Genomic DNA, 27,827 nt, shown 5'->3' on the forward strand with positions numbered 1-27,827 from the left:
CCATTTCTACATTTTAAAAGAAATCATCTGATTTGTTTTCATGCTGTTTAGACCCAAACCCAAACGAACTTTTTGGCCAACCCAATGTTTTTCTGTTCCTTAAAATTTCAAGTTCATAATGATGGTAAAGATTTTATAGGAGCTAGAGTTTGCCCCTCACTTCCTATATCTGCTTCTCTTATCATCAAAAAGAAGAATTTTGCAAGCTGACAGTGACTCATCAACGTGATTGGCTGTAAACTTTCAGTATGCTATAGTTTCTAAAGTTGGTGTTAATGTATTGCTATAAAGTGCTAAATATTGTCAAAGGCTGTGTGTTAGTCATCCATTTAAAACACTGATTGTAAAGTTGTGATGTGTTTTAGTGTTTTGCTTAAAATTAACAACATATAGCTAAGTGTTTGTGTGGTGGGAGATGAAGTCAGCCTCATAAATTTTATAGCAAGATTGTTTTATGTTTTCATTAATGAAATCCAAAACTCTGACAGCATCTCCTGTCCCTGCAACACAGAGGAAATGCTTATTTGTCTGGGTAATACCACGTAAGGTCTTTTGCACCCCAAGGTGCATCTTTTGGTTTTAGTTCTTCTTAGTAAAAAAGCAAAACTGCTCTAATTTGCAAAGTGCTGTATACATTTCAACACGACTTCCTACAATGAACCTGATATGAATTTTAAATTCTTTGATACATGGCTGTTGAGCTTGGTTTTCCAAGAATTTCTAGTTTCTCAGGAGATAGTTTAGTTTCATAAACTGAGACTGTAGGTGCTATCTTCCTTTTCCTAAAATTATTATAAAACTCATAATGTTACTGCAGTGATGATCTCATAAACAGTTGGTCAATTCAATGGAAAAAATGTAAATCATATTAGACCTTTTATTCCCAGGAAAGCAAACATCCAACCGGTTGAATTTTTTTTTTACTACAGTCTTAGCATGTAGTAAAGATAATTCCACACTCTAAATGTGTAGGTTAAAAACTATTTCTTTATTTAGCTCCTCCCTGACTTTTTCTTCTGTAAGCAGCAAGTATTTTATATAATTAAATCATTTTATTGCAGTTGCTGTGAGGAAGCTGGTAAGAGAGAAAAGAAGATGTGAGCTGCTCTGAATAAACAAATTTATGCATACAGGACCAAATTTAAAAGTCATTCTGAATTCCATAAGACCTCTATTTGCCCCAGTCCTTGACACACCAGAGACAGGACTGTCATACTCTGATCCACTTTCCTGACAGGCACATGTATGTAGTAACTGCACAGTCATTCTTAAAACCGGCAAAATCATGCCAAGAACTGCGCCACACACTGAAAAGTAATCGTTAGCATATCGGCAAACAAAGTCATTTTATACTGAATTTAAACCGATTTTGTTTCAAGGACACAATAGGGGAAGGATGGGAAAGAAACATCAGCATCTTCAGTTAAACAGAAATAACTCCTAGGCACTAGAATATGCAAAAGAATTATGTGTACCTCCCAAACTGCAGAGGGACAAAAACATGGGCCCAGTGGTAAGGTGGAAAGACAAGCTGACTGATGGAGGTAGCCTGAAGAACAAGATAGACCAGATGGGAAGACCTGGATTAGGGTACAAGCTGAACAATTCAAAAGACCTGGGACAATTTTCTGAACCTTACTGGACTGGGAAAGTTGCTCACAGGGACCTCTGTGATGGGGTCTCCATCTCTCCAGCCTCATCTGTTGGTACCACCCTACCTTTCTCTGCCCCACTTTCCGGTCCTTGAATATAACCTGAGATATTCAAACCACAGGACCTCACTTAGATGTTCACCCTGTAACTTTCTTCACTGCATTCCAGGTGTCTACATCTCATTCTCCAAGGTTTAGGTAAGATTTCAACTCAAATTAGGCTGCAGTAGGAGAAGGCAATGGCACCCTACTCCAGTACTCTTGCCTGAAAATTCCCATGGATGGAGGAGCCTGGTAGGCTGCAGTCCATGTGGTCACTAAGAGTCGGACACAACTGAGCGCCTTCACTTTCACGTTTCATTTTCATGCATTGGAGAAGGAAATGGCAACCCACTCCAGTGTTCTTGCCTGGAGAATCCCAGGGATGGGAGAGCCTGGTGGGCTGCCGTCTATGGGGTTGCACAGAGTCAGACACAACTGAAGCGACTTAGCAGCAGCAGCAGTGATATTTAATTTTTTTTTTCAATTTAAAGCTCAGATCAGGTCAAGGGGCATCTTAAATATTTAGTTTAAATACTAAATTTGTTTAGTTGAAAACAAAGAACCAAGACTGGTATTTAAAATTACTTCTGGGAATGATATGTAAAGTACTGGGTTGGTCAAAAAGTCTGTTCGGGTTACGGAAAACCTGAATGAACTTTTTGGTCAACCCAATAAATTGAAACAAATATAAGTTAAAGGTAGAGATACAAGACGGGAGACAGGGCAGAAAGAGGTTGAAACGGTGGATAAGGAAAACAATGAGAGAAAATATATTTTAGATATTAAATTAACAGTATTTAGAAACCTGATAAAATATGGGAGTAAGAGTTAGAGGCAATCAACAACTCAGGAGTTTTGAGGATAGATAGTAGATAATGGCACCAGTAACAGAATTTGGAAAATCAGATTGTTAGGGGAAGCACACTGACTGAAGCCGCCCCCCCCCCCCCCCCCCCCCCGCCAGGCACCATAGTAACCATTTGCAAGAGTTGTTTTACGACAGGAGGTCCTGGTGAGGAACAGGGAACTAATAAGCCACCACCAACCGGAAGAGTTCGGGAAAGGTCAAAAGGAGACACCACACGTCCGACCACCTTCCAGAATCCTTCTCTCTGGCATCCATTTGGCTGAACAAGGCGTGCACCACCAGGAAGGACTCTGAGTCAGAATGATTGGCTAAAGACAACCCAGAAACTAATCCCATCTCCATAAAACCTGAGGCTGCAAGCCATGTGGCAGAGCTGTTCTCCTGGGTTCCCTTACCCTACTACTCTCCACCCAGGTTCCCTTTCCTAATAAAATCTCTTGCTTTGCCAGCACATGTGTCTCCTCAGACAATTCATTTCCAAGACTTAGACAAGAGCCAAGTTTCTGGCCCTGAAAGGGGTTCCCCTTCCTGCAACAAGGTGAACAAGAAGGCTCCATTTATTGCAGTTAAAAAGACTGATTTTTAAATTCTATAGTATTTTATATCCTCTAGCATATAATTTATATAAGATAAACTTTATATAAATTTATCAAATTATTGAAAGAATACAGGCCCAAATGTCTAGAATAACTGTATAACAGTGAGACAGTTGATTATAACGCTGAAATAATTTTTACTCCATCTTGGAGGAAAATGGACTTCCCTGATGGCTCAGATGACAGAGAATCTGCCTGCAATGCAGGACACCTGGGATCTATCCCAGGATTAGGAAGATCCCCTGGAGAAGAGAATGACTACCCAGTATTGACTACCCAGAATGACTACCCAGTATTGACTACCCAGAATGACTCCAGTATTCTTGCCTGGAGAATTCCATGGACAAAGGAGCCTGGTGGGCTACAGTTCATGGGGTCACAAAGAGTCGGACTTGACTGAGCGACTAACACTTTCACTTTGGAGTAAAATACCTTATACCATGCTGCCTTTAGACCAATGGTTTGCAAATTCAAAGACTTATGCTCAAGTCATGATCCCTCTGACATTTATTTATTTCTCAGTAGAAATTAGAGGACTGAACAAGATGATCAATATGGGTCCCTTCAGTTCTAAAATTCTAGAATCTAGGTCAGCTTCTTTTATTTCTGTTTCCTTCTTACACTTTCCAAGATCTCTTGAAGATTGTATTAGGGTGTGATGGAACAGATACTACTAACTCAATTCTCTAAAACAGTTGGGAATATCCAGTAACCAAGACCTGGAAATTCTTCACTAACAAAAAAAAGTACCAAATGTCAGCTTGGATTTTTCTTCTTGAATTCTCAGACTGATTAACTGAATCACTACATTTTCATTATTCTTAGACTTGAGCTATATATTGAATTTGGTTCCTCACAAAGGAGAAACATTTTCATTTATCTTTTTAGTTTGATCCAAATGTTAAAAGAATCAATTATGGAAAATCAGTTATGAAGATATGAAAGGGAAGAGTGAGGACAGCAACAATTACAATGGGCAGGACTCTTCACAGATGGCCTCTCTTTGATCATAAATTATCATTACTCCTTTTTTCTTCTTCATCCTTTTTTTAAATGGATAAAAGAACTAAGACTCAAAAAGTTGAATAATTTATCCAGGATCATACAAGTCACGACAGTAAGTGGTCAGGTCAGGTCCGACACCAAACCTCTGCCATTTCCTGCTTAACTTCCTCCTTTGTGAAGTTTTCTTTGATTCTCTCAGTTCAGGCTTAATTTTTACTTCTCTGAATTCCTGTTTAATGTTCAGCCATTATGACTGGCTTATCTCCTAGCAAAGTATAGAGATTGTGTGTTCATGTGCGTCTGTTGTGTGTGTGTGTGAATCTTTAAAGATGGATTTAAAGAATATTATAAAATAATATACACTTTTACAGAAATCCTAACAAACACTAACAAATAATAAATCACAGTATCTATATTGAAATGCTAAGCAGGGGAAATACATTTCAATAACATCTTAAGCATTTTTCTAAACTACAAAAAAAATTTGTTTGTGAATTTCAACCATATACCAGAGATGAAATTAGCATAAATGACTGAAATTCATAAGCAAGGTGACTGGATATTTGTAGTGAAAACCAAAGTTAATAAGACCTATAACTTTATGTTTATAAAATATAAATGAACATTTTAGCTTTGGAGGGTAAGAATGTACTTTTGTGCATGTATTTATTTGTCTAGAGGATTTCTCTAGGAAAACAACACCAAGGTCAAGAGAGAACTGCACACCTAAGGTCCTGCTTCATAGATTCTATAGCAGGCTTTGTCAAGGACCTTTGTAAACAGATGCATTAGACTAGCCAACTAGGTTGAGCCTTGGCTTTATCTATTTACACAGGGCATGCAAAAATGAGAAGATAAGGGTCCACTATAGAGAATCACCTGCTCTCCATCTTCTTCTGTAATTTATATACAGTCCCAAGAATTGAAAGCTCTTGGCTGCCTGAGGACACATCAGAAGACACTTGTAAATCAACCAGTGAAGAGTGCTACAGCAGCCCACAATAACATCTCTCCTTTGTGCGTGGCAGGAAATGGAAAATGCTTCAGGCAGGTGCCAGCTGTCCCCTTCAGGTGTTAAATTTTCCATGCAATGCCCTAGGGATTTTTTAAAACTCTGAAAAACCTAAGGTAGGTAGCAAATAAGATTGAGTGTATCTTCAGGCAAAACCACCAGTTTAAAAGAAAGGTGTTCAGAAAAGAATGTCATTTCATAGATGTATAGAGGTCCCTAAACAAAGAATAGGCATTTTATAAAATTCAAACAGTTGCATTGTTCTACATAATTATGTTAGATCATATGCATTAGAGTCAAATTTTGATTCAAAACAGTATATAAAGATGCTGATAAATAGTAGACTTTATCATTGAGTTTTTCTCTTTAAAGTGTATTAAAGCTCCCCTATTGAAGAATTCAAATTGCCTCTTCATAATTTCCCCTTCAGGGGACAGGATTTCAAGGGTTTTCAATTTCAAATGCCCCACCTTCCACTCAAAAGAATATTATACTTGTCATTGCAGACCCTATGACACACTTTAAGATTTGCCTTAAACATTTTTTTTTCTAATTATAATAGTAAATCACAGTCTTTGTAGAAAAGTGAGGGGAAAAGTATAAAGAAGAAAATAGAGAATATCTATTGATCCACCATATTAACCAATATTTGCACACTGGTCCATTGCCTCACATCATTTTTCTTTCCCTCTTTATTTCTAAAACTTAAGATAATTCTGGTATACTTTTAAAATATGCACTATTCACTTCACCTTTAATGAGGATTTCCCCATATTTTAGGAAAGCATGGTTTTCCTACCGCTTGAGATATAGTTCACTTAATGGATTCTAGTGTCTGCATTTAATTCCTGATATCCAAAATGATATTTGGTATAAGGTAAGGATCTGATTTTTATGTTTTCTAAATTGCAAACCTATTCTCCTATTGAATGAATATTCTTTTTTCCCATTAATTTATATAAAGGCCCTTTTAACACATATCAGACTCTTATACATTCTTGGACTATGTACATATGGAAATTCTGGTCTAGGATGCTTGTCTCTTAACAAGCCAATACTCCTTTATTCTTCTCTTTTTTGCTTTTTACAAATGTTGTAATTCTATAGATTGTACCATCTGTTCATACAAATTCTATCAGTAGTTTTATTTTTTTAATTCTTGATAATTTTTACAAATAAACTTTAGAATTATTTAAACTAGTTTCAGTAATTGAATCTTTTCTTAGAATGGCATCCATTTTTTAAGTTAGTTGTAGAAGACTTTCTGTAGAGCTGCAATATTCAAGTGTTCCCATTTGTGGACAGAGGATTTCTACGTATTCAAGTCTTTTGGAATCCTCAGACAGATGTGTTACTTGCTCATTTCCCTTCAAGTAATTCCTCAATATTTTGTGTTTTTGAACATTATCAAGTAGAATTTTTCATTTTATTTTTAACTGATTCTTCATGGTATAATTCCTAAATTCCAATTTACTTTTAATGCTCAACATTTTCTTCTCTCCTTATTTAAACTCTATGCATCCAAGAAGTCCCGGATTAAGTCCTCTCTCCTCTACAAAACAAACAAAAAAAAATCACAAGCAATATGGGCTCTGAGATCAGAAGATGAAAATTTGAGACTTTGCCTCTGAGTTATTCTTTATTCAGAAAATAGGAATGTACACTTAAGATGCATGGCTGTGTAAGCACTGAGATAACGTAGAGGATCTGGCATATTACACAGTGAATAAATGGACACCATTATTTGTTACGTGGGGCTATAACATAGTTCATCTTCCATAATGTGCAACACTTTTCCAATTACACAAACAAAAGAAATCACGATATAAACCCAGGATATAGGTTCCTATACTCATTCGATAAGTATAATGAAGGCAATTTAGTTCAGTGATTAGGAACAACCACCCTGCAGCCAGTCTGCCTGGGTTCAAATCTCAGCATCACCAGTTATTATCTATGGGACTTTAAGTTCCCGAATACCTCATGTCTTAGTGTTCTTATCTGTAAAATGGGATAGTGATAGTATCTCACCCCAAAGGGATTGTCATAATTAAATGAGTTAACATATATAAGGCAGTGTGTTGAAAATAGGAAGTACTATATAAGGGGATGTTGTTTTCGTCTTTATTGTCTATCTTCATTTGTCCTTGTATGATATACTAAGCACTGAGCTGGATACAATGGTAAATCACTCACCTAGTCCCTGATGTCATAGAATAATGCTAGGATTAAGATCTAAATGATTGGGTGAGAAAGGGAAATAAGGAAGCACAAATGGCAGGGTGACAGTAATCATGAAGAAATCTTGAACTTGTAATGAATAAACTAGCCATGCTCATACCAAAACAACCCTAAAAATCAGCCACTCTGCTGTTTTTAAACTTTTATGCCATGACCTATTAGTGGTTCTTAAAATCAGTATAGTGAGTCACAAACAGCATACATTTAAAGAAAAGAGTAATCAAGCACATCACATATAGTAACAGGAAGTAATATTCTTGAAGCTTTTATTTCAGTTGCAAGACATGTCTGTACTGGGTTGCCATGTACAACACATTACTAATCTTCAGTGATGTAAAAAAGAAAAAAATGGAAACTCACAGACCTAGTCCAGTCTTCCTCTTTTACAAACAATGAAACTAAAGTAGCGGGACACTGAGTGATGTCTTTGGCTTTGATAGCTGATCAAGAGATAGAACCATGATAGAACCTTAGCCACTTCGTGCCATGGCTCTTCCCGTCATATCATTTTTGCCTCTTTTCAGCTGCATTTTTGCTCCCTTCATAACTGAGTTCCATCAAGAATAAGTAAAACTTGAGAGAACCTCGAAATGAGTTTGCTCATCATGAAATGAAAAGCCTTACAAGAATTACTCAGTGAATTACGGGAAGAAATGAAGGGGTGAGTTACAGTAAGGCTCTCATGCCAACTTAACAAGACTATCAGTGGAAACCAATAACATTCAAAGATGCATGGGTTTTTTTTGGTAAAAAATGCCAAAAATATAAAAGCAAGGATTTGATGACAGAAACTTAGAAAACAAAGAAAACCTGAAGTACTTTGAGTATAAGATGAAAATCTTTGAAATGGACATTTTAGGGTGTCTGTCTGTAGTTCTGGACTGCCCAAATGCAAAAGGAAAACAGTCATTGCCTCTGTACAATGTGGTCCATCCTTGGGTGACTGACTGGGTCCTTCACTTCTCTTCCTAATTTTAGGGGTCACAGCACAGGTGTAGGTATAATGCCAGAGGCTGATTAAAGCAGGTTGCAATCTGTCTGGGAGAGTTTCTATGTCATCCTTCATAGGGACAGGGACCAGACAAGATGACCTCTCTTGCTGCCTTCCAATTAATTCAATCAGCTTCTGCTTCTATCAGACACCTTAAGCGATGCAAACCATCTACTCAACACCAAGTCCTCACTAGGAATCAGTAAACACAGAGGCTGCAGATGGTGCCTAACGAATAAGTGGGATTCATCTTTCAGCGACCGTTCTTGATTTACAGCTTGTTTCTAAGTAGTATTTTTTCCTCTCCTAATGATCTGAAACTTGATGAAGGTTGGCAACTGGATCTGCCCCCTGAGAATACCCACTGGGCATAGTATGGTGCCCAAATACATCTTAAGTGAGTATCAATATCTGTTAAACCAACTTGCATCAAGTTTCTTTCTAAAGAAGGCTTATATCAATAAAATAATCCCAATTAGCTGTGCATAACACCTCCATCTCCTTTGTTTTAATATGAAGTGTTACTCCAGGAAACTATTATGGGATATAATAAAGTTCAGCTTGGAAAACTTCTGTCAAATAAATTAAAGCTATGCCTTTCATTTTTATGTTCAAATAAATGTACATAAAGATAGCATCAGTAGGGGTGTTCTGTTTTTTGTTTCTTTCCACCCATTTCCATAATAGAAGAAACAGAACATCCGAGGCTAACTGTCTTAGACAGTGTTGAAACAACATATCCAAGATGAGGTAAGTGTTCATTTCAAACTCCTTATAAATCAGGAACCTATTACTGTATTTGCTCACTTCCTAAATAATCAATAAAACATCAGTATTCATTAAGCCAAACTGATACACACAATTGCCCAAGATCAAACATTGTGGGTTTTTTACTAGAAATTTACAACAGAGTAGATTTGCTTCACATCATTTTCTTAAAAAATCTATCTGGTATAAACTGTAGTTTCCTTCACCATTATATATAAACTAAATAATAGCTCACGATTTAGTGTGAGTCCTATATGGACCTCGGAGAAGGCAATGGCACCCACTCCAGTACTCTTGCCTGGAAAATCCCATGGACAGAGGAGCCTGGAAGGCTGCAGTCCATGGGGTGGCTGAGGGTAGGACACGACTGAGCGACTTCACTTTCACTTTTCACTTTCATGCATTGGAGAAGGAAATGGCAACCCACTCCAGTGTTCTTGCCTGGAGAATCCCAGGAATGCGGGAGCCTGGTGGGCTGCTGTCTATGGGGCCGCACAGAGTCGGACACGACTGAAGCGACTTAGCAGCAGCAGTAGCAGTATATGGACCTAGAACACCTATATGGACCTTTCCAAGACAAACGTGGGATTCTAGCTCTGTAACCCCGAAGACTCTGTTCTGGCAACCAGCTCTGGTTTGAACTGGAAAGTCAGAGCACAACCAGGTGGACTTTCCCTGTATGTGAATGCAAAGAAAAAAAAATTGAAAATATTTCCATCTTTAAACTTTTAATGCATGCAAATGCAAAAAAAGAATTGAAAATATTTTCATCTTTAAACTTTCATCACATGCTTTAAATACCAAAACACATTTTGTGAGAAAAATTATAAATAGAATTTGATATATTTAGAACCAATGTGAAAATTGTATCCTGAGATGCACTTTTAAATTTATTTCTTTAAAATCTGCTTTTTTGAGTCTGTTCCCAGTGGTTTATTTTTACTCCCCAAATTATGTTACTAGTATCAAGGACTTGAGTAGAAAACAGGGAGATATGATAAAGGAAACATGTAGACATAATGGCTCAAATGTACAAATTTTCATAAACAGTCTTCTTTTTAGAGGCTAAGAGGAAGAGACATTCAATGGGATCTACTGTGAGCCAACATCCATGCTAGACAAGTAGGACATATTTTTACACAATCCCTGTAATAGCTCCATGAAGCAAATTGTATTATTCTTTCCATTTTTTTAAGATGAGGATGTATGTACATACTAACTTGCTTCAGTCATTTCTGACTTTTTGCGACCCTATGGACTGTAGCTTGCCAGGCTCCTCCGTCCATGGGATTCTCTAGGCAAGAATACTGGAGTGGGTTGCTATGCCCTAATCCAGGGGATCTTCCCTATCCAGGGACCAAACCCACATTTCTTATGTATCCTGCATTACCAGGCAGGTTCTTTGCCATGAGTGCCACTGATGAAGCCCCCCATGCACATAGTAACATCTCAGTAAATGTACCCTCTATTCCATCCTTCCATGCTTGTTATCTCAGAATCAAAGGGTCCTTTCTTCTGCCATGTAATGAAAAGTTACAAATAGACTTAGGTCCTACCCCTACTGATTACCTCTTGTGGCAACCTCTTATCCTTCACTTTCTAAGTACAATCCTATAGCCAATTATGTTCCTTGATAATAACTAATTATTCTGTCCCACACTCTAATGGCTTAATAATAAATATGATAAATAAAGAAGACTCAAAGCCTCTCTATAGTTATTATAATTAGCATGTATAGACTTTTTGTTGATTAACTGGATGTGTTGATCTCATTTGGAAAAAAGATCAGATTAATGTGACAAAGTGCTTTTGAATTGCATGACTGTTTTTCACTCTTTTTCTCAGTTAAGTTCACAGATGGAGTCATTTTCAATGCTGTATTATCAGTCTGCAAATGCTGTTTTCCTCACAATATTGGCTCTTTTCTACCCCTATAGTCAGGGGCTATGTCTAACCAAGTTATGAGGGAGATCAAGTTCATTTCCAATTCTTGCTTCTGTAGTTCTTGATCGTTTATCCTCTAAATAGCCATGCTCCTGTCCCTTCATCCCTGCCCAACAAGTGCCTGACACTAGCAAGATAAACCACTTCACAAAGAGATATTCATGGCTGATAATGTTCAAGGTGGGACCAGCCTGAGATTATTTTCTTGACATGCCTTCACTTCTGGAATGTATGCAATCAGCATAATGTATGTAGGAAAGAATTGCCAAATATAAATGGCCATTTATTTCAACTATTCCAATAATGATCCTCTTCCCAGATTTCTAGGAATCAACAAAGAGGGGAGGGACAACTCCAGCCAAATTCTACAGTATTCCTTTTTTATCATATACTAGTCAATTGAAATTACGTATGGAAAAAACATTTAGCTTTAAAAAGATTTCCTATGTATAACTTTTATTAATAACATTTCTTCTTTTCTTCAAAGATAAAAATTCACTATTAAAAATACAGAAAAAACATTATCAAATATTATCAAACCAATTGCTATTTTCCTCTCAATCTAATTTAAAAAAAAAAACCTGCCTTCAAGATCTTTTGTTCCTGTTATAGTTACAAAGTGATGAATAATTTTCTATTTACATTGATCAATTTCCTAGGTGGTATCTCATCTTCTTTATTACATAATTTACCACTTATTATGTTTTGCTCTTTCACTTCTTCATAGTCATCCCCAGCTTTTACTTGCTATGGCATAGACTTCTGTGGCTCAATAATTTGCTAGATCTTTTAATTCTAATTTTGGATATTTGCTCTCATCTCCTGCACATATTTGTAGGTCATCACATCTCAATTATGGGCTTCCCTGGTGGCTCAGATGGTAAAGAATCTGCCTGCAATGCAGGAGACCCAAGTTCAATCCCTGGGTCAGAAAGATCCTCTGGAGAAGGGAATGGCTACCCACTCCAGTATTCTTGCCTGGAGAATTCCATGGATATAGGAGGCTGACAGGCTACAGTCCATGGGATTGCAAGAGTCAGACATGACTGAGCAACTAACACTTCACACCTCAAATATGCAACTTCTTCAAAAAAGGTAAATTCCACTGGAATATAATTCTTAGTACCTTCCGTAATTTTCAGAGAAATTCCTAATCCTTTAATTTTATGATCAATTTCATTATCTTAGCTAAAAGATGTCAGCTGAGAATAAAGTTCAAATAACTAAAGACGAGGAAATTCCCACCTATTTCTTTGTATTTCAAAGTATCATATTAGAAAATTCACTCTACCATTTACTTCCTTCAATTAACCTTTGGTCAAAAACAAGAAAAGTCATCTAAACAAGGTATGATTAGTCTATCATTCAAAAACTTCTTTCCAAATTCCTTTATATTTATTTTATTCCTTAATCTCCAAATTGTATGTGCTTTTTAACGTTTTCCATCCTACTGATACTACAGTCTTCCTGAATATTGCCCCCTTTTTTTCCAGAGTCACTCAAATATCTCTTAGGCCTTAAAATGTGGGGAAATTTGGTTTCCCTATCTATTGCAGTGATAAAATACAATTACATTAAAGGACATAAAGAGTGAATTCTAGTTTATTCTTTACATGGTCTTTATCATAAGTATACAGTTAAATATACACTTAGTAGCAAACCAAGAAAACATTTAGACTAATTAGGCCTAGGCTCTAGGAAATGAGTTCACAGATTACACCTATGAAACAGCATTCAGGTCGATTCCGTCAATTTAAAACAAAAAAAATAAATCAGCTCAGAGATAGAAGAAAAAAAAAAACTGTCAATAGTTCTGCTTTTCAGCTGATATAAGTGCAACCTTTATGAAAGATAAGCTATTCTGCACATGGAAATAGATCTCATGCTGTCCAGATCATATTTAAGATCTTGTAACATAGGGCATTCTAACTTTGAAACAGCCTTTGAACCACCTATATGACAAGGAAGAAAGAGAATTAGAACAAGGAGCAGAGGGGAACAGCATCAAACATGATACAAATGAATACAGAGAGAAAAATAAGATGTTTTGTTTCCAGAATACAGGTAGGTTTCTACAATATGATTTACGGCATACAGTAAGATAATCACTATAAACATCTTACATATTTTACACTTATTTTGCATTTCCTGCTTGCCAGAAGCCACCTTGAAAAAATCTAACCTAGCTTAACAATGTTCAAAAGACTAACAACTACCACAAAAAATGGCAATGAAACACGATCACAGTGTAATTACTATTCAGCAAGGAGCAGAATGGAAGCATCCTTTCTCTAGCTGTAATCAGTTTATAATTATGGCCCTGCAAACAAGGCAACACATAAAGAAACAGCAAGAAACTCCTACTCAGCTTCCATGTTATAAATTTATGGGGTCTTGAAGCTTTTTATCTGCACTGCCCTGACAAATGACGGAGACTCCAAAGTTCTTCAGCGGCTGCTCCCTTCATCAGCACCGGCATCCAGACCAGATGTACAGGTTAATGTTCCACAGAAGCTAATTTATTTTTTTAATGCTAAGACCCCATAGAGCATGACAAATAACACAGGTTTAAAATATAAATTATTAAAACTAAACATTAGGAGAAAGTTGCTACTACTTTGTAATGAATAACAAGCCTAAACTAACGTGAAACGTGCTCTTTCTAAAATATGTGGATATCATCTAATTGTATGACTTGCTAAAATGATTTCATTTCAGTGGAATAGAAAGTGTGAGTTGCCTTCTGCTACTGTAACCATTTACATATTCTATAGAGTGACTTTCTAGAGAAGTTTGCTATATAGATTATGCTATACAGACTCAGAGATCAATTTATCTCGAAAAGAAAGACCATAAAGACTCTTTTAATGTATTTAAAGAGTTAAATACTCTTTTGTCTAACTGGTAGTTTGGAGTATGGAATTCACTATCTGTTTAATTACAAAAGCAGTCTATGTAAGAGCATATTCTTAAAGATATTGTCAATGAAATTCTAGCTTTTTAAAAACAAACCAAAAAAAAAGCACATGATTAGCACAATCAAAGTATACATTGAAATTTCCTTTTGTTTGATAAATATGGAGTTACTGTACTTGCTAAAGAGAAATCTGTTATAAAACTTAATAAGGATGAAAGAGATAATATACACATTCACATCTACATTTTAAATTAAATGTTGGGTATCAGGCTTTTCGAGCTCCCGCAAAGATACCCTGCTGATTTAACTTATATGCAGAGTACATCATGCTGACTGCTGGACTGGATGAAGCACAAGTTGGAATCAAGATTGCTGGAAGAAGTATCAATAACCTCAGATATGCAGATAAAACCACCCTTATAGCAGAAAGTGAAGAGGAACTGAAGAGCCTCTTGTTGAAAGTGAAAGAGGAGAATGAAAAAGCTGGCTTAAAACTCAACATTCAAAGAACTAAAATCATGGCATCTAGTCCCGTCACTTCATGACAAATAGATGGGGAAACAATGGAAACAGTCACAGACTTTATTTTCTTGGGCTCCAAAATCACTGCAGATGGTGACTGCAGCCATGAAATTAAAAGACACCTGCTCCTTGGAAGAAAAGCTATGACAAACCTAGACAGCATATTAAAAAGCAGAGACATTACTTTGCCAACAAAGGTCCATCTGGTCAAGGCTATGGTTTTTCCAGTAGTCATGAATGGATGTGAGAGTTGGACCATAAAGAAAACTGAGTGCCAAAGAATTGATGCTTTTGAACTGTGGTGTTGGAGAAGACTCTTGAGAGTCCCTGGACTGCAGAGATCCAACCAGTCAATCCTAAAGGAAATCAGTCCTGAATATTCATTGGAAGAACTGATGCTAAAGCTGAAACTCCAATATTTTGGCTGCCTGATGTGAAGAACTGACTCACTGGAAAAGAATCATGCTGGGAAAGCTTGAAGGCAGGAGGAGAAGGGGATGACAGAGGATGAGATGGTTGGATGGCATCACCAACTCAATGGACATGAGTTTAAGCAAGCTCTGAGAGTTGGTGATGGACAGGGAGGCCTGGGGTGCTGCATACCATGGGATCACAAAGAATCAGATACAACTGAGCAACTGAACTGAACTGGTGGCTCAGTGGTAAAGAATCCACCTGCTAATGCAGGAGATGCTAGCTCAACCCCTGGATCAGGAAGCTCTCCTGGAGAAGGAAATGACTACCCACTCCAATATTCTTGCCTGAGAAATCCCAAGGACAGAGGAGCCTGGTGGGCTACAATCCATTGGGTTGCAAAGATTCGGACACAATTTAGTGACTAAACAGAAACAAAATTGGGCTTCGCATTAGTATTTATTCACACAGTTGCATTTGTCATTGTAGTAAACCATTGTATCAGCATTTTATTTAAAAGATTGCTTCTTTTTCATTAAAAAACTATGGCTATAAGTCCTGGAGGTGAATCATCTGTGTGCTCAGGTGGCTGTGCCAAGGAGATCAGAGTGAAGAAAAATTTGCCAAGTCAGAGACCACCTCTGGAGCCAGGATGCACTAATAGAGACAGGAACATATGGTAAGGATGGTTCAGAGTCCAAACAGGTGAAGGTGAATGGGGAAGAGCAGCAGTGATGCCCCGTGAACTGTAGGTGCAAACAGGAATGAATGGAGACAGGGAGAAAGAGGCTCTGAGTGCAAAGACGAGATGAACTCAGTGGGTGCTGACTGCTTTGCTAGACTGTGAAATGGGAGTCAGATGTTTTTCCTATTTGGGGGAGGGGGAGCTAAATAGAAAGTTTGAGATTCTCATTAACTCTTTGGGATCACTAGGGTGCCATTTGATAAATGACAGTGCCAATGTTCTGGTGTTTTAAATGGAGCCCAAGCATCTGTTGGAATAAATGTACATCCCAAAGTGGCCAGCTTATTAATATAGAGTGTGACCACACCCGAAGAATGCATCTGAGTGATAATGACTGGTGCATGTCATACATGCAGTTATTCTATTAAAGAGACAGAGAAGCTGAAAGAGAAAGAGAGATCTATTAAGCCTCGCATGCATTTCTTAATAATATTATACTACTACAGCCTTCCTATTCTCAAAAAGGACTGAATTTGAGATGTCAGGTTGAGATAATCGAATATCTTCACTTCCTAGCAGTTTTCTTTATTTTGACTTGCACGTACAACACAGACCTCTGATTAGCATTGTTAGTTTCTTTCTACCATCTGTACTATATTCATGTTTTAATGTAAAGCATTGTCTGTGTCACTTCATAGGAGACAGCTTTCCAAGACCAGTTTTTTTAAGTCCTGCTGTAACCAGGGTGGCTGCCAGCTCCAGGCGGTGACTCACATGTCGAACTCTGCATATACTCAAGTACAGAAGCAAGGAGGAGGGCATTCCTTTTTCTCCCTGTGTAGGAGCTCTGAAGGGGAAACCGACTTGTAATGTCTACTGCCAATTCACAGGACTGTGTTCAAAAGCATAGCCCTTACATACTCTTTTGAAATATTTTGCTGATAATTATAATTTGTTGCCATCAGGTGAGAAATAGCCTCTTGGCCACAGCTCTTGAGTAAAGGACCCATAAGAGCGGTTAACTGAATTCCATTAAAAAAAAAAAAACTCTAAAGCAGATAAACATCAGTTTTAATCAGGTCATTAATCATTGTACTGCAATGGAACATGTAATTGCAGGGGAACAGGTTTTTTGGAAAGATGGAGAGATGGAGACAGATATGCTGAATAGCGCACCTGAACATTCTGTGTTCTTCCTCAAGGCAGTATCAGATGATGCTGAGTCTTCTTCAGAAATTAGAAGTGCCTGGTATTTGTTAATACCCTTTCAAAAGAAGCTCACAGACTCTAAATGAAACGTTTCCAGAGGGGCAACTAAAAGACCTGTGGTGCATGCAAAATGCTGCTATAATCTCCAGTGTCTGGCAAGACGATCCTCTGGAGGGCCAGGTTCAGAGCCACAGTGTATCTCTCAGAAACAGAGAACTGGGGAAGGCCAACGGGGGCACTGCAGGTTATTTCAGCCCTGGTGGCCTTCCACTTATGAACAGTATGCTTTCTTAATGAGAATTCTAAAAACTTCACAGTGAGCAGTGTGTTGTCGTTTTACCGATATCCACTGATGCTGGAAACCCAAAGTAATCAAGGCTACATTAAATATTTTTTGTTAGAATATAGCGGCTTTACAATGTTGTGTTAGTTTCTACTGCACAGCAAATTGAATCAGTTATATCTAAACATGTATTCCCTCTTTTTTCAAATCTCCTTCTCATTTAGGTCACACAGAGAACTGAGTAGAGTTCCCTGAGTATATAGTAGGTTTTCATTAGATATCTCTTTTGTACATAGTGCCCCATGGACAGAGGAGCCTGGTGGGCTCACAGTTGACAGGGTCACAAAGAGTCGGACACAGCTGAGCTCCCGAACACACACACACACTCATCAATAGTGTATATATTTTCATCTCAATCTCCCAATTCATCCCATCTACCCTCTTCCCCGTTGGTATCCACATGCTTGTTCTCTAAGTCTCCAGTGGTCCACGCAGAGTATGTGGTCCACACAGAGTATGTGGTCCCTGGATGGATGGGCCACTGCAGCAGCACCCATCAAGGAACTTGATAGAAAAGAAACTCCTCAGGTGTCACCCCAGTTTCACAGAATCAGAAACTCAGAACTGGGGCTCAGCATTCTGCATTTTAGCAAAGTGATTCTGAGGCACTGTGAAGTAAGAGCCACTTGTTTAAACTGTGAGCAGTTAGCTATAATTCTGCGTTACTCTCAACTCTACTCATTAATTAACCTGAACCTCATTGTCTTCCTGACTTAACCATCACAGCTGTTATATCTCAAGGAGTTTCAAGCCAAAACAAATCCATGGTTCTTGAAAATAAAGCTATTTTTCTGACCTTTAAAAAAAAAACTCTCTATGTACATTACCGAGTGATTTTTCCTTCCCAGCCAGTATATTGACTCCATTTCAGTGACTGAGGGAAACAGAACAATATTTGCCAATTGTCAACAGGATGTCTGGCCATTATCTGTGCCCATGTTATCTGTGGGCCCTCCTGCACTACCCCTCGGTGCAGAAGATACAAGCTCCTTCCTCATTCCTCACTCCCTCTCTTCTTCCTCTTTGTTGAGGTCCACTCCATAGAATTTACATCACATTCTTTCCTGCAATATAATTTGTACTGCAGAATACTCCTTCAGTTCAGTTCAGTCCAGTTGCTCAGTCATGTCTGACTCTTTGTGACCCCGTGAATCGCAGCACACCAGGCCTCCCTGTCCATCACCAACTCCCAGAGTTTACCCAAATTCATGTCCATCGAGCCGGCGATGCCATCCAGCCATCTCATCCTCCGTCGTCCCCTTCTCCTCCTGCCCCCAGTCCCTCCCAGCATCAGGGTCTTTTCCAATTAGTCAACTCTTCACATGAGGTGGTCAAAGTATTGGAGTTTCAGCTTCAGGATCAGTCCTTCCAATGAACACCCAGGACTGATCTCCTTTAGAATGGACTGGTTGGATCTCCTTGCAGTCCAAAGGACCCTCAAGAGTCTTCTCCAATACCACAGTTCGAAAGCATCGATTGTTTGGTGCTCGGTTTTCTTTACAGTCCAGTTCTCACATCCATACATGACCACTGGAAAAACCATAGCCTTGACTAGATGGACCTTTGTTGGCAAAGTAATGTCTCTGCTTTTGAATATGCTGTCTAGGTTGGTCATAGCTTTCCTTCCAAGGAGTAAGCGTCTTTTAATTTCATGGCCGCAATCACCATCTGCAGTGATTTTAGAATACTCCTTCATGTTCACGCTAATCCCCTAAACCTTTCCCCTCCCAGAAACAGAAGAAACATTGGAGTGTGTCGTAGTAATCAAGCTGCCACGTGAAACTTTTCACGACAGTTCTACCAGCTCGTTTTCAAATATTCACCTGGCTATTTGTTTTCTTTTTATGCTTGTAATAAAAAAGTGACCTTTTTTTTTTTTTTAACTTCCTTTCTGAGCTATACTTTAAAACTTAAAGTAGTGGTTTCCTTGTAACAGCTACCATCCCACTGTACTTTTAGCTTTTTTTTTTTTTTTTGCCTGATTTGGTCTGTTCTAATAAAAGATGGTTATGATAGAGTAGAAAGGTCACTATGGGTCAGAAGGTTTGCATTCAAGGGATGATTAAGCACTTACAGGCTGATAAGCACATGACAGTTAAAACTCTGAGCCATGATCTCCTGATTCAGACAACAGAATTAATAATTATCCCCACCCTGCATGCTTCATACAACTCTTAAGATCAAATTTTAAAAGGTATAGGACTTACAGATACACACTACGATATATAAAATAGGTAAACAACAAGGACTTATTTTAGAGCACTCAATGTCTTTAAATGACCTATAATGGAGAAGAATCTGCAAAAGGAGATATATATATATACATGTAGGTATGTACCTATGTGGAACTCAGTCACTTTGTTGTACACTTGAAACTAACACAGCACTGTAAATTAACTAGACTTCAACTTTTAAAACCATATGTTTTAAAAAATTTGAACAAACAAAACTTCCTATACTTAGGGTGATTAACAACAAAATAAAAGTATGTGAAGTCACTGCGGACACAATAAACCTGAGTTACTAGTATCAACGACAGAGCTGACAGACTCAAAGCAAAAACCAGCAGAATTAGGACTTGAAAGTCATCGTGTCTCCTCAGATTAAGTATGGACTCTATGGAGTCAGAATACCACAACCCATTCAAATTGATCCAGTTGATTAGCTAATAAATGTTTGTGCCTTGCTAATTTGCTTCAGTCACGTCTGACTCTGTGCCACCCCATGGACTATAGGCCACCAGACTCCTCTGTCCATGGGAATCTCCAGGCAAGAGTACTGGAGTGGGTTGCCATGCCCTTCTCCGCAGGATCTTCCCCAGGGATCGAACCCGCTGTATCTCTCGTGTCTCTTGCACTGGCAGGTGGGTTCTTTACCACTAGATCACCTGAGAAGCCCAGTAAATGTCTGTAGTAAAAAGCAAATAGTAATTGTTGAGTTTTGCTGAAACAGTTCTAAGTAAAAAAACTCCAAAAGGATTGCCTAAGATATTTCCACATTTAGAGAACCGGGACAAAATGATTCAACCTATCAAAGACCATACTACCTAAAAGAACCATGGAGACGGATTTGGGATCAATTATCCTATACAGAAATGTTTACTAATGCAAAATAGGCTATATGATTAATCAATAATGCCTTAAAAGATTATGGGGAAAATCACAGCCATAAGAAATTATTTTGAATCACTAACAGCAAGCAATATAGATATCCACCCACTTAAATGGGCCTTGAAAATAAATCATAATATTTATCTCCTGTTTTTTTTTAATTTAGGAAAAAATACTGATTCAGAATTCAGAAATCACCAAAACAAAGAGGCTAACATATGATGTCTTTGCTCCCTTTATTTCTGAAACCACATAAAAAGTGGAAAAAAGGGAAGAGAAAACAAAAAAAAAAACCCTAGCCCTTGGCACTAGCAGTGTTAATTATCTACATTATATTTCCTTGTATATAATCTTGAAAAAAGTTAGCCTATTAACCTTGTAGTGTGCATCCTACAGACATTTTGCTCAGCATGGGCTTACAACCAATCCCAAATTGTTAGTGTCAATTTCCCAGGTTTAGTGCCTCCTAAGGTCCCTTTCTTCAGTTACTGAAGATCAGAATCCCTTAGCTAAGCAGGGTCCTTAAAGTTAACAGACTTTCATCATGAAGACCTATTTTCAGGTTCAGAAGATAAATGCCTTTCGTTTGTTACATAAGAAATGATGGGGCTTCCCTTGTGGCTCAGCTGGTAAAGTAGCCACCTACAATGCAGGAGACCTGGGTTCAATGATAGCAAACAACAGAACACAATTCATGCTGATTTTCTTTTTCTTTTGAAAACCATCTTTCTAGTTCATATTACTTTTTCTTATATATGAAAATAAAGTGTTCATTCTTATCCAGTGTGTTAGCTATATCTGTGATTTTATTAGTCTGAAATTTTCCTTTGAGTAGCATAAAAGCAAAGGATTATTTTCTTTAAAGAAAGAGAAACATTAGTGATTGCTAATATGCTCTAAAACAGAGTTTTCAATGTGTGGTCCACAAACTACCTGCAATGGAATTAACCAGGATACTTGTTTAGGTTCTTCAGCTCTATCCAGGTGAGTTAGACTTGTGGGGGAGTAGGGCGGATTTGAGAAGCTGCATTTTCACAAACATTGCTTTTGACTCCTACGCACGCTACCATTTGTGAAACACAGTTAATTGTAGCCAACAGTTCCCAGATCACTGCATATTATATACACCTGGGGAATTTATAAAACCACTAATGGCAGAACTCACCAAGACCAAAAAACAAAACAAAAAAATAAAACCCAATTTTAAAAAAAATGGCAGAGGAACTGAATAGACATTTTTCCAAAGAAGACATAGAAATGGCCAACAGGTACATGAAATGATGCTCAACATCACTAATCATAAAGGAAATGTAAATCAAAATCATAGTGAAATATCACTTCACACCAGTCAGTACGGTTATCTTCAAAATGAAAAGAAATAACAAATGTATTGCTAAAGATGTGGAAAAAAGGAAACTCTTGTGCACTGAGTAGGAATATAAGTTAGTGCAGCTACAATGGAAAATAATGTGATTTCCTTTAATCAAAATATTAAAAATAAAACTGCCACACAATCCAGCAATTCCACTCCTGAGAATTTATTCAAAGAAAATGAAAACACTATTTTTAAAAGATATATGCACTTCTATGTTCAATGCAATTATTTACAATAGCCAAGATATGGAAGCAACCTAAGTGATCAGTGATTGCGTGGCTAAAGATGTGGTAAATATATCTATATGTATAGCTACATATACACACACACATATATACAATAGAATATTAGTCATAAAAAAGAATGAAATATTGCCATTTGTGACAACACGGATGGACTTAGAGGATATTATGCTAAGTGAAATAAGTCAGAGAAAGACAAAAACCATATTATTTCATTTATATGTGGAATTTGAAAAACAAAGCAAATCAACAAACATAACTAAATAGAAACAGAGTCATAGATTCAGAGTACAAATAGGTGGTAAACAGAGGGATAGGAAGTGGGCAGAGGATAGAAATAGGTGGAGATTGAGGTACAAATTTTCGTTTACAAAATAAATGAATCACAAAATTAGAAACACACACACACACACATATACTAAAGACAAGGTTGACAGATAAAATTCAGGACATGTTTATTTAACAAACACACAATAAAGAATTATTTGTTGTTTATCTGAATTTAAATTTAAATGAGCACCCTATATTTTTCCTTATTAAATCTGGCAATCTGAATTATGGAGACCCTGCACAAGATTTCCTATCTTTGAGTCAACTGGACAGCTGAGGTTGAAAGCAACTTATTCTAAACAAAGGCTTTAAAGACATAAGACTATAAACTCTATGGAAACACTCAGGCAATACAATACAATATTACTCAACCATAAAAAAGAATGAACTAGAGTCTGTTCCAGTGAGATGGATGAACCTAGAGCCTATACAGAGTAAAGTGAGTCAGAAAGAGAAAAACAAATACAGTATATTAATGCATATATATGGTATCCAGAAAAATGGCATTAACCTATTTGAAGGAAAGGAATGGAGATGCAGATATGGAGAATGGGCTGTGGACACAGTGTGGGGAAGGAGAGTGGGACGAATGGAGAAATAGCATCAACATATATACTATCAGGTGTAAGATGAATAGCTGATGAGAAGATTCTGTGTAGCACAGGGGGCTCAGTCTGGTATTCTGTGATGACCTGGAGGGATAGGGTGGGAGAGGAGAGGGAGGCTACGGATGGAGGAGATGTATGTATAATTATGGCTGACCTGCATTGTTGTATGGCAGAAACCAACACAACACTGTAAAAATTAGAAAACAAAACCTAAAAAAGCAATTCTAAAAAAAAGCAGGCAAATAAAGTGCAGTATTTGTCCCACCTTGACTACTTCATATACTTTCGTTTTCCCATAAATTTCATAGGAGTTGACTCATTTTAAATTAGGTCCATAGGTATAAATAAAAGGCAAGATTTAGGTGTTATATAGGGGCAATCTAACTTTCTACATTGAAATATTCTCTTAGAAAATGCTAAGTAAAAGGGGGACCTCCAAAAGGTTGGTTCCCATGGTTAAACTCTTTTCTAGTAGGCAAGCTGGCTTCTACAGTCACAAACCCCTCTCTCAATCCCCAGGATTCCCAGGAAGAAGAGTCCTGGATAACAGCCACCTCTCTCAATGATATTCACTATCTGCTGTTTAAAAGGAAGCGGAAAGTAATGCTAATACTGCCTCAGAAGAAGGTTGGGAGACTTTAGATGTTATTACCCAATTGTCCACATGGGGATCTAAATAGAAAAAAAAAAAAAAAAAACCACAGGTGCAAAATCACTCACTGGTTTACACAGTGAGGGAGGTTAAGTAACATATTACCAATTATATGTTACAGTAGCTGGTAAAGTTGAATCAATAAAGTAAGGTTGATAAATAACAGTCCTAAAATTTCTGTAGAGTTCTCTCATTATAGTCACCCCAAATTTAAAATATCCACCTAATCTATAAATAACAATTATTGTTTAGTCAAGCCACGAAGTCATGTCCAACTCTTTTGTACCCAATGGACTACATAGCCTACAAGGTCCTCTATCCATGGGAATTTCTGGCAAAAATACTGGAGCAGGTTGCCATTTCCTTCTCCAAGGGCTCTTCCCGATTCAGGGGTCAAACCCACATCTCCTGCACTGGCAGATGGATTCTTTACAACTGAGCCACCAGGGAAGCCCATATATAACCCGCACTTTAAAATAAAATGATAAAAATATATTACAATTGAACTGATGACATTATCTTTAAAAAATTTCAGTTTACAAATTTTCTCAATATGAATTCGTTAAAATTTTAAAGACTGAAACTTACACAAAAGTGAATTCTAATCAGCTAAATGATTTCAGGGTTAATAAATTCTAGTGAGAACGCACCTTTATAAATTAAAGCAAGAACACAAACAAAAATCAATCAATGTGGGTAAGCAACATGCCCCTTTTAAGCTGTTTTCCTCAAATTTATCTCTATAAGACTGTCCACATATCAAGTTCCACAAAAACATCCTAAGAAGGTGTGTGTCCAGGAAACATCTATCAGCCATCTTCTTAAAATGGAATTTTAAAGTTATCTTGCTATCTATTATAATAGTACAGCTCCAAATTTGGTTAAAAATTAATCTACATCTTCTACACTGTGGTGTTTATCAAAGAAGGAAACATAGATGACCATCAGATGACTGAAATGACCTTCACTGAGCTGGGTCCATGAAAATAACGATACACTGGGCAAGCCAGTCATTAGACTGACCTACATATCTCACAGGATTTGGTGGTCTTCACAATGGCAATATTTAAGATGATCATTTATCAAAGTAAGTGTTTCCTACTGATAATTATAACCAACTGGAGAATAGGAATCTGCTGACTTAGTGAAGACACACCAAATTCCATTAAGTTAAAAATAAACTGTGTGTAAGATGCCAGCTCATTTGAGGTTCGCCGTGTGCCCATTTTTCCATGTTGGGTCTAGGAAGGCATTAGCATGTTGATTTCTGAATGCATAGCATAGAATCGGTTTACTAAGATTCTCCTTTTAAAGGAAACTTCCAAAAGAATAACTCTGTTAGCATAGGCATATTCATTATCAGCAAGTAAGTATGCAATTCAATAGTCCAAGAGACATTTTTGGACGGTCAGCTGGGCTGCAGCTCAATTCTAGACTCAGTGTTGCTCTGAGCTCAGCATCTTGCTTCTCTTCAAGACATGCCTTCAGAAAAGGAAGTTCTCTGTTTCTTCTCCTCAAGTAGGAGAACTAAATAGGACATTTAAAAGTTCTAATTTGTTTACTGAAAAATAAAAAGTTTACATTGCATTCTAGACCATAGAAATGGGCACTAAATATGGAGGTTTCCACTGTATGAGTTATTATCAGAATTGCAGCTTATTAATCCCTGAGATATTCTCAGTTTATAATTCCCCTAGGTTTCCTGTCAGTATAAAGGTTAGGATTTAATCAGAGTTACCACACTAAACCTCTTAATTTCTATAAATACTTCATCTGTGTTGTGATTAGCATTAACAAAGATGGCTTAAACTGAGTGGCCTAAGAATATCATTTGTGATTTGCCACGTATTATTTGCATTTTTTACACTTAATCTGGAATTAAAAGTACAATGGCACATATCCTTGATTACTTATCTAAAATATTCAATCATAAATAACATTCCCGACTGAATTTAGCTTTTTCTTTTTAATTCACAATTTTAAATTCTTTCAAATGCCAAGCCCTGCTCCATGGTCCATGAATATATTCATTAGCCTGCAGCCAGCAGTGTGCAAATTTATCAATAACTTGCAAGGAAGAGACCTGAACGATGGCTTCAGTTTGAAGCCTACTGACAACTCTCTGAAGCTAAAGCCTTTCAGTCTCTCAAGCACGGATTTATTCATGATTTTTGACCTTAAGAGTTTTAGGGAGAAAGTGTTGAAAAATTGAAGGTCTAATTATTGGATAAAAACTATTCCTAGAGCATGAAATATTATTCCAAAATCCATATCTAGTGCTAAGATAGCATAAAACAACAAAGACATTCCAAATGTGTTGCCCCTTCTCTTCTCCCTTCAACATCAGTATAAACTTGCATCTGGCTTGAGACTGATACTATCAAAGATACATTTTATATCCACATTAAAAGTAGGAATACAGAGATCAATACTGGGCAACTCTATTTAATTCATAGAAGTAGAGCTAACCACTGATAGAGCATCTGAAAGAGACACAGGATTTTACTCTTTGGGGATGCATTTACATCTCCAAGAAAAGTGTGAAAAGAAAATGTTTTATGAGAAGAACCAAGTAGCATCACGATACTCTAAGTCTCTGCTTCTCTGCATCAGGGAATGTCTCAGAGTTTCTTTCCAGATTTGCACAGTGCCAAGTTCATTCTATTCAATTTGCCATGCATTATATTGAGATTAATATTTTAGAGCATTTTCTCCCACTGTGTAGTGTTCATCACCTTCCAGATGCAAGGACAGATTCCAAGTGTATAACTAAGGAGTAAGAGAAAAGGCTTCTGCTTTTGCATCTTACCAAGATAGAATGAAGACATCAAGAAAGTTCTGATGGGGAAAATACAGACCCACAGAAGTTAGTTCGGAAGTATAAGACTAAAGAAAACAGTAAAAATATGAAACTTTTCCTCTGCTTTAGGGACAGGGACAGACACGGTTATACCCACCTCATAGGGATGGGGTCACTTCAATGGGCTCCCCTTCCCATTACTAGGATTAATTGATTAGCTCAAGTCAGAGGTAACAACAGGGATGGGTATCCTGCGTCTCAGTGGGGATGGTAAAGAGAGCTTTGGCTTCTGAAACAGGGCTGTGCTGGCTCCATGACAACCTCGGTTCCTGCCAGGGAGCAAAGGAAAATCAAGCAGTTCACTACAGCAAGCTAGTTGAACTTAACGGAATTCCTCCTACATCCCAGGTGAGGTTGCAGGGCTTACTGCCCCTGATGCAATACACAGGCCAGATGATCTGTGCTTCTACAGAAGATCAGGGGACTTTGGAGGGCTGGGACTGTTGGAAAGATCCTTGAAAGTGAAAGTGTTAGTCCCCTCAGCCATGTCCTGCTCGTGACCCCACAGAGTGTAGCCTGCCAGGCTCCTCTGTCCATGAATTTTCCAGGCAAGAATACTGGAGTGGGTAGCCATTCCCTTCTCTAGGGAATCTTCCCGACCCAGGGATCAAGCCCAGGTTTCCTGCATTGCAGTCAGATTCTTTACCATCTGAGCCACCAGGGAAGCCCAGCCTTACTGAGGAAGGTCCTCCAAGAAGGATCATTTTTGCCAAATGAAAATGAGAAAGAACATCAGTGAGGAAAACTTGAAGCAAAAGTTCAGTCTGGCTCTAATGGAGAACATTCTGCTTTGACTGCATCAGAGACTCTAGGTAGGAGGCAGAGGAGTCATTCCGCGAGCTGAAAAGAAGTCACATATACATAAGAACTAAAACGCCAGAAAAGCTAGGTTAGACATTCCAGCCTTTTGCTACCCGAAGTGTGACCTATGGACCAGCAGTAGTAATACCCTGTGGAAACTCAGGGAAATGTAGTTTCAGGACTTCCTCATACCTCTTGAGTCAGAATCTGCATTTTGATAAGATCCTCAGATGATTCTTGTACACAAGGCATTAGAGAAACACTGCTCAAGTATTTAATTGAATCATCCAAGAAACTAAAGCTAAATTAAAAGACACTTGCTCCTTAGAAGAAAAGCTATGACAAACCTAGACAGTGCAGGGACATTACTTTGCCGACAAAGGTCCGTATAATCAAAGCTATGGTTTTTCCAGTAATCACATATGAATGTTAGAGTTGGACCATAAGGTAGGAAGAGCACCGAAGAATTGATGCTTTTGAACTGTGGTGTTAGAGAAGACTCTTGAGAACCCCTTGGACTGCAAAGGGATCAAACCAGTCAATCCTAAAGAAAATAAACCCTGAATATTAATTGGAAGCAGTGAGAAGACTCTTGAGAGTCCCTTGGACTGCAAGGAGATCCAATCAGTCCATTCTGAAG

The 27,827-nt window shown here is 37.8% G+C and overlaps 1 protein-coding gene across 4 annotated transcripts in view; it reads right to left on the reverse strand.

The window, feature by feature from the left end:
• The window catches only part of GRM8 (glutamate metabotropic receptor 8), an 893,584-nt gene that overhangs the window by 362,303 nt on the left and 503,454 nt on the right, over nucleotides 1–27,827 (reverse strand). The gene's annotated exons all lie outside the window — the stretch shown is intronic.

Source organism: Ovis aries, chromosome 4, assembly GCF_016772045.2.
Source record: "Ovis aries strain OAR_USU_Benz2616 breed Rambouillet chromosome 4, ARS-UI_Ramb_v3.0, whole genome shotgun sequence".
Classification (NCBI taxonomy): Eukaryota; Metazoa; Chordata; class Mammalia; order Artiodactyla; family Bovidae; genus Ovis; species Ovis aries.